The 12,007-nt window shown below is 40.2% G+C and overlaps 1 protein-coding gene across 1 annotated transcript in view; it reads left to right on the plus strand.

The window, feature by feature from the left end:
* The first annotated feature begins 7,957 nt into the window (after nt 1–7,957).
* Nucleotides 7,958–12,007, plus strand: part of ELOVL7 (ELOVL fatty acid elongase 7) — a 68,050-nt gene continuing 64,000 nt past the window's right edge. The window contains exon 1 of the mRNA XM_081302919.1: nt 7,958–8,112. The gene's annotated coding sequence lies outside the window, so the exon portion shown is untranslated. The remainder of the gene's footprint in view (nt 8,113–12,007) is intronic.

Here is a 12,007-nt window from a genome sequence, read left to right on the forward strand (position 1 = left end):
GTCCTTTGGATATAGTCCGAGTAGAGTCATAGCTGGGTCAAATGGTGGTTCCATTCCCAGATTTCCAAGAAATCTCCATACTGCTTTCCATATTGGCTCCAATTTGCAGCCCCGCCAGCAGTATATGAGTGTACCTTCCCCACCCCCCCATCCTCTCCAACACTTACTGTTGTTTGTCTTCATAATAGCTGCCATTCTGACTGGAGTGAGATGATATCTTAGAGTAGTTTTGATTTGCATTTCTCTAATTGCTAGAGATGATGAACATTTTTTATAGTTTTTTTTAGAAATTTTTAATATTTATTTTTTAGTTCTCGGTGGACACAACATCTTTGTTGGTATGTGGTGCTGAGGATGGAACCAGGGCTGCACGCATGCCAGGCGAGCGCGCTACCGCTTGAGCCACATCCCCAGCCCCGATGAACATTTTTTAATATATTTGTTGACTGATTGTATATCCTCTTCTGAGAAGTGTCTGTTCAGGTCCCTGGCCCATTTATTGATTGGGTTATTTGGTGGGTTTTTGTTTTGTTTTGTTTTGTTTGTGCTTAGCATTTTGAGTTCTTTATATACCCTGGGGTTTGTGCTCTATCTGATATGTGAGGGGTAAAAATTTGCCCCCAGGATGTAGGCTCTCTGTTCACCTCACAGATTGTTTCTTTTGCTGAGAAGAAACTTTTTAGTTTGAATCCATCTCATTTATTGATTCTTGGTTTTAATTCTTGTGCTATAGGAGTCTTATTAAGGAAGTTGGGGCTTAATCCCATATGATGACGATTAGGGACTACTTTTCCTCTATTAGACACAATGTCTCTGGTTTAATTCCTAGGCCCTTGACCCACTTTGTGTTGAGTTTTGTGCATGGTGAGAGATAGGGGTTTAATTTAATTTTGTTGCATATGGATTTCCAGTTTTCCCATCATCATTTGTTGAAGATGATATCTTTTCTCCAATGCATGTTTTTGGCACCTTTGCCTAATATAAGATAATTGTAATTTTGTGGATTAGTCTCCATGTCCTCTATTCTGTACCATTGGTCTACCAGTCTGTTTTGGTGCCAATACCATGTTGTTTTTGTTACTATTGTTCTGTAGTATAAAGATCTGGTATAGCAATGCAACCTGCTTCACTCTTCTTGCTAAAGATTGCTTTAGCTATTCTGGGTCTCTTATTTTTCCAGATGAATTTCATGATTGCTTTTTCTATTTATATGAGGAGTGCCTTTGGGAATTTGATCAGAATTCCATTAAATCCATACAGTGCTTTTGGTAGTATAGTCATTTTGATAATATTAATTATGCCTATCCAAGAGCAAGGTAGATCTTTCCATCTTCTAAGGTCTTCTTTAATTTCTTTCTTTAGGGTTCTGTAGTTTTCATTGTATAGATCTTCCACTTCTTTCGTTAAGTTGATTCCCAAGGTTTTTTTTTTTTTTTTCCTGAGGTTACTGTAAATGGGGTAGTTTTCCTCATTTCCTTCTCAGAGGATTTGTCACTGATATACAGAAATGCCTTTGATTTATGGGTGTTGGTTTTATATCCTGCTGCTTTGTTGAATTAATTTACTAGTTCTAGAAGTTTTCTGGTGGAGCTTTTTGGGTCTTCCAGGTATAGAATCATATAATCAGTGAATAGTGCTAATTTAAGTTCTTCTTTTCCTATACATATCCCTTTAATTTAATTGCTCTGGCCAGTGTTTCAAGAACTATGTTGACTAGAAGTGGTGAAAGAGGGCATCCTTGTCTTGTTCCAGTTTTTAGAGGGAATGCCTTTAATTTTTCTCCATTTAGAATGGTATTTGCCTGAGGCTTAGCATAGATAGCCTTTATGATGTTGAGACATGTTCCTGTTATCCCTAGTTTTTCTAGTGTTTTCAACATGTAAAGGTGCTGTATTTTGTCAAATGCTTTTTCTGCATCTATTGAGATGATCATAGGATTCTTTTTTTAAGAGAGAGAGAGAGCGAGAGAGAGAGAAAGAGAGAGAGAGAGAGGGAGTTTTTTAATATTTATTTTTTAGTTTTCAGCGGACACAACATCTTTGTTTGTATGTGGCGCTGAGGATTGAACCTGGACCACACGCATGCCAGGCGAATGCGCTACCGCTTGAGCCACATCCCAGCCCCGATCATAGGATTCTTAGAGAATTTCTACATCTATGTTCATAAGAAATATTGGTCTAAAATTTTCTTTCTTTGATGTGTCTTTGCCTGGTTTGGGGATCAGGGTGATATTGGCCTCGGAATGAATTTGGAAGTGCTCCCTCTTTTTCTATTTCCTGAAATAAATTGAAGAGTATTAGTATTAGTTCTTCTTTAAAGGTCTTTCTTGTAGAACTCGGTTGTGTATCCATCTGGTCCTGGGCTTTTCTTGGTTGGTAAGCTTCTGATGGCATCTTCTATTTCCTCACCTGATATTGGTCTGTTTAAATTGTGTACATCTTCCTGATTCAATCTGGGCAAATCATATGACTTAAGAAATCTTTCGATGTCTTCAATGTCTTCTATTTTATTAGAGTATAAATTTTCAAAATAATTTCTATTTGTCCTCTGTATTTCTATAGTGTCTGTTGTCTGTTGTACCTTTTACATCATGTATTCTGATAATTTGAGTTTTCTCTCTCCTTCTCTTTGTTAGTGTAGCTAAGGGTCTATCGATTTTATTTATTTTTTCAAAGAACCAACTTTTTGTTTTGTCAATTTTTTCAATTGTTTCGATTTCATTGATTTCAGCTCTAATTTTAATTATTTCTTGCCTTCTTCTGCTTTTGCTGCTGATTTGTTCTTCTTTTTCTAGAGCTTTGAGATGTAATGTGAGGTCATTTATTTGTTGACTTTTTCTTCTTTTAAGGAATGAAATCCATGCAATGAACTTTCCTCTTAGTACTGCTTTATAGTGTCCCAGAGATTTTGATATGTTGTGTCTATGTTCTCATTTACCTCTAAGAATCTTTTAATCTCCTCCTTGATGTCTTCTGCAACCCATTTTCATTCAGTAGCATATTTTTTGGTCTCCAGGTGTTAGAGAATTTTTTATTTTTTATTTTGTCATTGATATCCAGTTTCATTCCATTATGGTCTGATAAAATACATGGTAGTATCTCTACTTTTTTGTATTTGCTAAGAGTTGCTTTATGGCATATTATATGGTCTATTTTAAGAAGGATCTGTGGCAAACACAACTTCTTTATGGCACTAGCTTCAACTTCAGAATCATGGTTGGGGAATGGGAGTGGAGGGCTGTCTACCTGAGTAGGATTCAGCCACAACCATGTTCTTTGGCTTCCAAAATGTTTGGCAAAGAAAATAGCACACATTTGTATCTTCTGTATTGAGAGATGAGTTTTGCCATCCACTGCCTTATAAATAGGAACTTCTTCAAACAGAGTAAGAAGACTCAGATACAGGGCAGCTGAAAAATAATAAATGTCCCTGTAAGAGGACAATCTGTTTTATGATGAGCAATTTTACTTCTAAGTATAAACCCAATAAATTTTTCTATATGTATACAAAAAATTATTACTTATATTCATTGTCTCTAAAAAGATAAAACTGGAAGTAACTCCATTTTGTTCATTAGCAGGAAAATGGATAAATGGTTTAGTCATGCAATAGAATATGGGATAGTAATTAAATCAATGAAAAAGAACTATGGGTATCCATAGGAAAAAATCTTTACAAAGATTGAAAACAAAGTTGCAGAATACAGTATGCTACTAATTATATAAAAATGCAACTATATGCAAAATTCCAGTGTATATTGAGATAGACTTATGTGTCATGAAAGTATGAAAACATGCATGGAAAATGTAGATGACTTTGAGGGAATGAAAGAGATTAAGGTAGTTTGGAACTTTAGCTGTCATATTTCTTAAAAAAAAGCGCCAAATTTAGAAAACAATAGTAGTTGCACGGTGAACAATATCATTGTTTTAGACCTAACTAAAGACAGCTATTAATGCAAACTCCCTTTTCCCCCCAATAAGTGCCTGTAACTCTTAAGTTCCCTCCTGTTACTTATGAGTGAATGTGTTTTTCTAGATTTAAGGCCAAATTCTCTTAACTGTGCACTAAATCCAGCCCCACTCACCTACTCAAGTTGTCCTCTTTTCAACATCATCAGCTTTTCTTTCTCTACCAAATTTTCCCCAAATACAAACATAGTATAAAAGTCACATCTTTAGCTGGGTGTGGTGGCACACACCTGTAATCCCAGAAGCTTGGGAGGCTAAGGCAACGAATTCAAAGCCAGCCTGAGCAAAAGCAAGGTGCTAAGCACTAAGTGAGACCCTGTCTCTAAATAAAATACAAAATAGGTCAGGGGATGTGGCTCAGTGTTTGAATGCCCACAAAGGAGGAGGGTACAAGGAATTTCTTATTTCCTATTTCTTACCATTTCCTATTTTCCCCTTTTTTAAAAAAATATTTTTTTAGTTATAGATGGACACAATACTTTTATTTTTTTAAAAAAATATGTTGCTGAGGATTGAACCCAGTGCCTCACATGCCAGATGACTGCACTACCACTGAGCCACAACCTCAGCCCCCCTATTTCCCCGTTTTACCATTAGCTCATTCCTTTGCTTCTTTTTACCACAAAATCCTTAGAACTATCTAAACTTCTCTTCTCCAGTTTCTCTCTTCCCATTTATTCTTGAAACTCATTCCACTCAGGTTTTCACTCCATTTCTCCAAAACTACTCAAGGGCAACCAATGAAATTCATATTGTTAAATCAGTTGTCACTTTCTAGTCCTCTGCTTTTGATACATTTGACATAGGTGATCACTTCCTTCACCTTGTAACACTTTGGTCTTTTGTTGTGATAAGAGTCTGGATTATTGTTCATTTTGGATTATTCATTCTATTTGCCCTTCTTCTGTGGGCTGAATATATTTCCTACTCCACTGATATTGGACGTGGCTAAGTGACTTACTCTAGTCAATGGAATATAAACCAACATGATGTGAACAGAGGCCTTCAATATACTCTGGGATGTCCATATATGAATACATGACCAGTGTAATTCCACATTATATACAAACACAAGAATGGGAAGTTATACTCTATGTATTACTCCATTTATGTATAATATGTCAAAATATATACTCTACCATCATGTATAACTAAAAACCATACAAATAAAAATTTAAAAATATATGTTCTGGGCTTTACATTGGCTTTTGTACTTCGGTGATCTATTTACTATTGGATGCTACCTTTTCATTCTGGGCTCCAAAAGGAGCACACATGGAACAGACTGAAATTCAACCTACAACCTAAAGCTGGACCACTCAGTTGAGCACAGCCCAGAACAGCTGAACCAACCCTGAACAAACCCACAGACCTGTGGGCATGAGAACAAATATATGGCTATAGGTGACTGAGCTCTGGTGTTATTTGTTATGCAGCATTATTTCAGCATCACCCACTTAGGCATCCACCTTCTGAGACAAAATCACTCTCCTGATTTTCCTCCAGTTTCACTGATTGTTTCTCCTCATTATTCCTGACCATTTACTGCTAACGTACCCCCAGGAGCCAACTTTCAATCCTCTTCCTTTTCCTTATTCTTGATCCTCTTAACCACTTTCATGTCTTTAAATATTATCCAGTTGACAACTCCCAAATGTCTATTGCCAGCCTGGGCCTCTTTCTTGAATTTCAGAATGGTATAACCAACTGCCTACTTGAATATCTAATAGGATTCTCACATTAGATCAGTCTCCTGCAAAATCTCAGCTCCTTTCAACTTTTTTTCTCTTTTAGTAAATGCCAAATTGCTCCTTCCATGTGCCTTAGGCAAATGCCCTGGAGTCATTCTTGATTCCCCACATCACATCCCATCAGATCCCTGAAAAATTCTGTTGATTCTACCTTCATAATATATTTTAAAAATCTGATCCTTTCGTGACTACCAACCTGGTTCATGCAAACTTTATCTCTTATCTGCAATGAACAAGAGGCTCCTACTCATCTCCTTGCTTCTGCTGTTCCTCTCCTCTCCTTACTCATACTCCATTTTCAAAAATGTTGCCAGAAACACTCCTTTTGAAAATGTCAGTCTGATGATGTCAATTTTTGGCTTGATTCCTTCATCTTTAACCTTATTTATTTTTACTATCCTCACTCACTATAATTCAGCCACTGGCCTCCTTGCCATTCTGTGAACTTGAATGTCTCAGGCAAGCTCATTTCCATTGATGGCTGGTCCCACTGATTGGAATGTTGTTGCCTAGACTGATACACATGCTTGCCTGTCTCTTCAAAGTCTTGACTCAAAAATCTCCTTTCATTGAGGCCTTTCCTAACCATTTTAACATTGCAACTCCCCACCTCCCATAGTCCCTAAAACCTTTCCTTCTTTATATCTATTTATAGCACTTATTACAACCTGAACACTACCTATTTTTACTTGGTTATTCATTAATGTCATGAATTGTCATTCGCAACTAGAATAAATGTTCAGTCCCTGAGAATAGGGAATGTTTTTGTTTCTTTTGTTGTCTGTTGAATCATCAGATCCTGAAATATAGAAGCACTCAAATATTTGCTGAATGAATCTATTGAACCTTCTGCATGTTTAAAATATCATATAGATAGATGTAGACCACAGGCAAGTGTAATTAAATAATTGTCTTTAATTCCCAAAGGATTCTCCAAATCTACTTAATGATCTATTTACAATAGGATAGAGAAGTTTATCCAAAAGGAAGGATAAACTTTTTAAAATAGTTTCTTTGGCTTTAGGATTCTCTGAAATTTGAGCTTTCATGATTTTTGGCTTTCCTCTCAATGGCTACTAAGTGAGCCCTAAAAGTTTTAAATAAAACATTAAAACCTTATTCACGAGGAAAATGTGTTTCTGTCCCATTGATTGTTAATCTCCCTACCCACCATCCTAATTGTCCTGAATCTTTTTAAAAATCCTGATTACATGTTGAGAATTCAAAGGACAACCCGATAGCCCATCTTAGCGAGATGCTTGGATCAGGACAGCCACTCTCAGGTTATTTGGGGGTTTCTGGGTGACTGATCAATTCTAGCTCTTGTTTTTGCCTTTTCAGCAAGCACTTTGTCTAGACTTCTATTTGCCCTTCCCAGCCATTGACAATGATGCCATGATTCCAATCCTAACAACTGTTAACACGTTCATAACCAGACTCAAGATAAAAATAAATATTTTAAAACTTACTTACCAGGCAGGTGAGATTAAAAAATAAATAAATCAAGTGCATATACATGGGTCTGACATTCCCTATCCACTCTGCTTCCCAATCCAACAGGCGGATAAGGAGAAAAGAGTATGTGAGACTGTTTTTGGAAGCAGTTGCTATTACAAAAAAAAAAAAAAAAGCTACTATATACAATCTGCTCTTCATTGCTCTAATACCCCTCTCTACCCTCAAATATTTGCAGAAATTCACTAGTTTCTTAATAATAAGCAGGGGATGAAGCTGGCCCAAATCAGGTCTGGTTTTTTTTTTTTTTGGGGGGGGGGGTGTAGCGGTGGATCCTTGGTCTGGCTTCCATCTTAGATGTGAACCAATATTCTGAATTTCAACTAGAGCTCCCCATTTTTCCTCTGCCTCCAGACTCTCCCTCAGGCAAATTTTTCCTCATTTCAGATTTTCCTACAACACATTCCCAGACGAGTCATGCATGACGACAGTTTTCACACCATTTATGTTCAGCTTTGGGATGACCCTAGGTGATGGCATTTGTGCTCAGGAAGAAATGGAATTAGTACAAAGACCAGAACTGATAATCCCAGAGTGGTCAGGAGTTCCTGGTCGGGCCTGGCTCTGCGCATCCGGCGCCCGGGGAACTGGGGAGTCTGGCGCCGCGTGCCTCGGCTGCGGCTCCCAGGAGAGCCGACCGGCTCCTCCTCCCGCCCCTCCGCCCGCACCTGGTGGCGGTGGCGGTGGCGGCGGCAGCCGGAGGGCGGGCGAGGGGCGGCGCTGCGCCGCGTGACGCGGCGGGGTGGGAGCACGGGCAGGTGACACCCGGAGGCCTCCTCCCTCTTATAGCCTAGTCGGCGGCCGGGGCAGCAGAGGCCGCTGTGAGGAGCTCCGCGCTCTAGCCGCCGCCCTCCGTCGCCCTCGCTCCCGGTGCGGTGAGTGCGGGGCTGTGGGAGCAGAGGGCTGGGGCTAAACTTTTCTGAGGCGCGAAGAATAGCTTCGGGAGAAGGAAGGAGCCGTGGGGAAAGGTGCTGGGAGCAGCCGATGGAGGAACTTAGGCACAGCGCACGAGGATTGGGAGCCGGGTTCGGGGCGCTCGGGGCGCCCGGCCAGGCCCTCTTTGGGCTTGGGGAGGCTCTTCCGAAGTTCTTTCCTTACAGCCTGCGCTTGAGGAGGCCGAAGGACCTTGGCCAGAGCGCGGTGCCGCCGCGCTCACCTGAGCCTTTCTGGGTAGTCCCCTGTCGTCCAGCATCCCAAAGGGAAGGTCGCGGTCAGGGAGCGCGCGGCGGAGCGGAGCTGGGACGGTGGGTCCCAAGCTGCTAAGCCCTGCTGTGCCGGGAGGGAGGGACCGAGGTGCTCGTGGGTGGGACTGGGAGAGACGAGGATCTTCTCGACCTTGGCGGCCGAGGTCACTTTTCCGGTTTTGGCATCTGGCCTCATCAGCCATCCCCCAAAAATCCCCGCGCCCATTTCTTTCTGCTTCCTTCCCCTCTTGGGCGCTTTTGTGTTCTCGCGGCCGGAATGAACTCTGGGCGCTGCTCTTGGAAAGGGGCGCTGTTTCTTTGGCTCTCGGAGCAGCATCCTGTCCCAGTGGCTGCTGCTGGCCAGGGAGGGAGGATGAGTACAGAGCTGTGGAACAGGTCGTTCGGGAGATGGAAGAAGAAAGCCCGTCTTTTTATCATTGGAGGTGTAGTTGGTTGGGAAATGGGTCTTTCCCTCTCATTAACCAGTCAGCGCTGATTCAAACTTACCGGATGCGGAGAGAGCGCCTTTTGGAGCTCCCTGGGGAATGCGAAACAGGAAAGATCGGGGTTCTGTCCCTATCTAGCTCCCTGTATGGTTGGGCAAACAGATCCCACACCAACTGAGGAATAGTTTTAGCGATCGAGTTCCTCGCTACTGTTGTTTCCCTTCTGGGTGAGAATGCCCCTCGGAAAACATTTTCACTTAACCCTGTGCTTTCAGGTTACCCTTTATCACACCCCTCCCCTTTATTGCTTAATTGCTCTAAAGGAGTCATAGATACTGTGGGTGCTTCCGCCTTAACGCACACTTGCTTATTAATTCCCTTAATTTGTAGCTTCTGCTCCTACAGAAATTGTTCTCCCCAAGGTCACCGAGGACTAAATAAAATCCACCCCCACTCCATAGCAGACATTTATCAAGTGCTTGTGTGCCCTGCACTGATCTAAGCAGGAGCGTTAATGCTGTTATCTTCAACTGTCCTGTAAATTATATGATATTTTTCTCATTTTGTTAATGAGGAAATTGAGGGGCAAAGAGTCTACACCTATAAGAGCAGTAGTGACTCCAGCTTTTTTTCCTTCTTGTATGCCTTTGCATTGGCTTAGGTCCCCTCACTCTAGTTCGTTCTCTCTCTCTCTCTCTCTCTCTCTCTCTCTCTCTCTCTCCTGAGACTTGAATCCAGGGCCTGGAGCTTACTAAGTGTGCACTATTCCACAGAACTACATTCCTAGCCTTCTTAAAATATACATTTCATGAAACTTCACTTTCTGTCACCTCTACTTATTCACAGGATTCCTGTGCTCTGGTGTGTCTTCTTCCGTTTTAGTACAGTAACTCTTGGTGTGTATTTGGACTTGCCCTGCTTCTCCCCAGAGCTTCTCTAGAGGATGATTTATGTCAGCCCCACCATTATCCTAGTCACCTAGGTGCAAAACTGAGCAGTCCTGTCTCATGTCACCTCCTGATCATGAAATTACATTTATTTAGCTTTATATGGTCACTTCTAGCTTTCAGCAGTCTCAACTTCCATCCCCATTCCATCCTTTCCTCACCAGATTCCCTCTTACCCATCTCGAATACTCGTTTATCACTTACTATATACCAGTTTCTACTATGGTCATCTTCTTTGGTAGGTGCTCCCTTTTTACAAGAAGGTCATAAACAACTAAGGACATTACATCTTCAGATCTTACACTTTGTAGTTACTTGATAAATATTTGTAGAATCTGATACAATATGAATTCAGGTAGCATAGTTGGAGATAATGATGGTAGAAATTAAGCCTGGTTTTATAGGATGATAAGGAGCTAGCATTGGTAGACATGGGGGGAGATTTCAGACAGTGTAAAGGAAGGGGAAAGACACCTATGTGACCAGCATTGCTACAGCTGGCACCCAATTATCCTAACTAAATATTATAATTAGAGGTGCCATGAAGTAGGACCAAATAGCATGGAACCAGGAAGCTTTCCTTAAAAAAAACAAAATATAAAACTAAATATGAAACCACAGTATTTTTTAATAAAATACTTTTTATTGAAGAATATAGCACAAGCATAAAAGTGCATAAAACACAAATGAGCAAGTTAACTTGATAGCAGTAAAATGCCCTTTTGTGGAAGAAGATATTATAGTTGGGTGAAGCTGCAGTCAGGTCAAATAGGAATCTTTTCACAAAGCCTGTGTTAGATGATGTAGGCCTGAACTAAGCTCAAGCAGCATTGCCAAGAAAGAATTGGCTATTTGAGGGGAAGTTTGAGGTGGGGAGTAAAAAGACTACACAGTGGTGCGAAAATGGTGAGACTGGGGAGACAAGAAGAGACTTCCAACCTGCTGAGCATAATTCTTTTTTTTTTAATTATTATTAGTTTTTTTTTTAGAAAGAGAGAGAGAGATAGAATTTTAATATTTATTTATTTTTTAGTTTTCAGCAGACACAACATCTTTGTTTTTTTGTATGTGTTGCTGAAGATCGAACCCGGGCTGGCCGCATGCATGCCAGGCAAGCGTGCTACCACTTGAGCCACATCCCCAGCCCCTGCTGAGCATAATTCTACCACCAGGAATAGTATGCCTTTTTGCTTTTGTCTGTCTCTCTTTTTCCTATCAGTGTTTTTCTACATTATATTCCATATACAATTTTAGTATTCTGTGTTTTCATGTGACACATAGACAACATTTTTCATCTTCATCTTACATAATTTTTGACTCTTATTATTGCATTATATTCCAGTAATTATAATTTTCTTTACTTAACCAATACTCCATTGTTGGACAGGTAGATTAGCAAGAAATTATAAACAACCTAAATTATGGTAATTCTTATCTTTGAAGATATATCATTTTGTTAATTGGGGGTTGCTTCTTTAAAGTAGTGTTCCAGAAATGGACTTGCTTTGTCAACAAGTGTGGCATATTTTATGGTTCTTAATATACATTGTCAGATTTTTGAAAGTAATTACAAAAAGTAGGTTGGATACATTGTACCTACCTTTCCTCTCTAGGAAATAATTCAGTTCAATATGAATAGTACTTTTTTTGTGTGTTGGTTTCCTAGGGCTGCTGTAACAAAGAACCACAAAAAGGGTGGCTTGAAACAACAGAAATTTATTGTCTTACAGTTCTGGAGGCTCTAAGGCTAAATTCAGAATGTCCTCATTGTTGATTCCTTCCAGGAGCTCTGCGGGAGAATCTGTTCCATGCCTTTCTCAAGCTTCTGGTACAACAGCAGTCCTTGGTTTGTAGAGGCCATTAATCCCTGCCTCTGTCTTCACATGGCTCTGTGAAGACATCTTGTAATTACACCGATTATAGTGGATTCAGGGTTCACCCAATTTCAGTCTGACCTCATCTTAACTAATTGCATCTGCGAAGATTCTATTTCCAATTAATATTGTCACATTCTGAGGACTTCATCACAATTTTTTTTTGGGGGGACACAATTCAAGCTGTAATATAATAGCTTGTGGAACGCAGTGGAATGTGCATTAAAGCAAGTCCCTATCCTTAATAATTTTTGGTTAAGTTGAGAATGTAGAACTTTTCCTGACTTAATTGTTTATTCTCCGTGATTTGCCTCTTGGG

Source organism: Spermophilus citellus (genome assembly GCF_964194105.1).
Source record: "Spermophilus citellus genome assembly, chromosome: 1".
Classification (NCBI taxonomy): domain Eukaryota; kingdom Metazoa; phylum Chordata; class Mammalia; order Rodentia; family Sciuridae; genus Spermophilus; species Spermophilus citellus.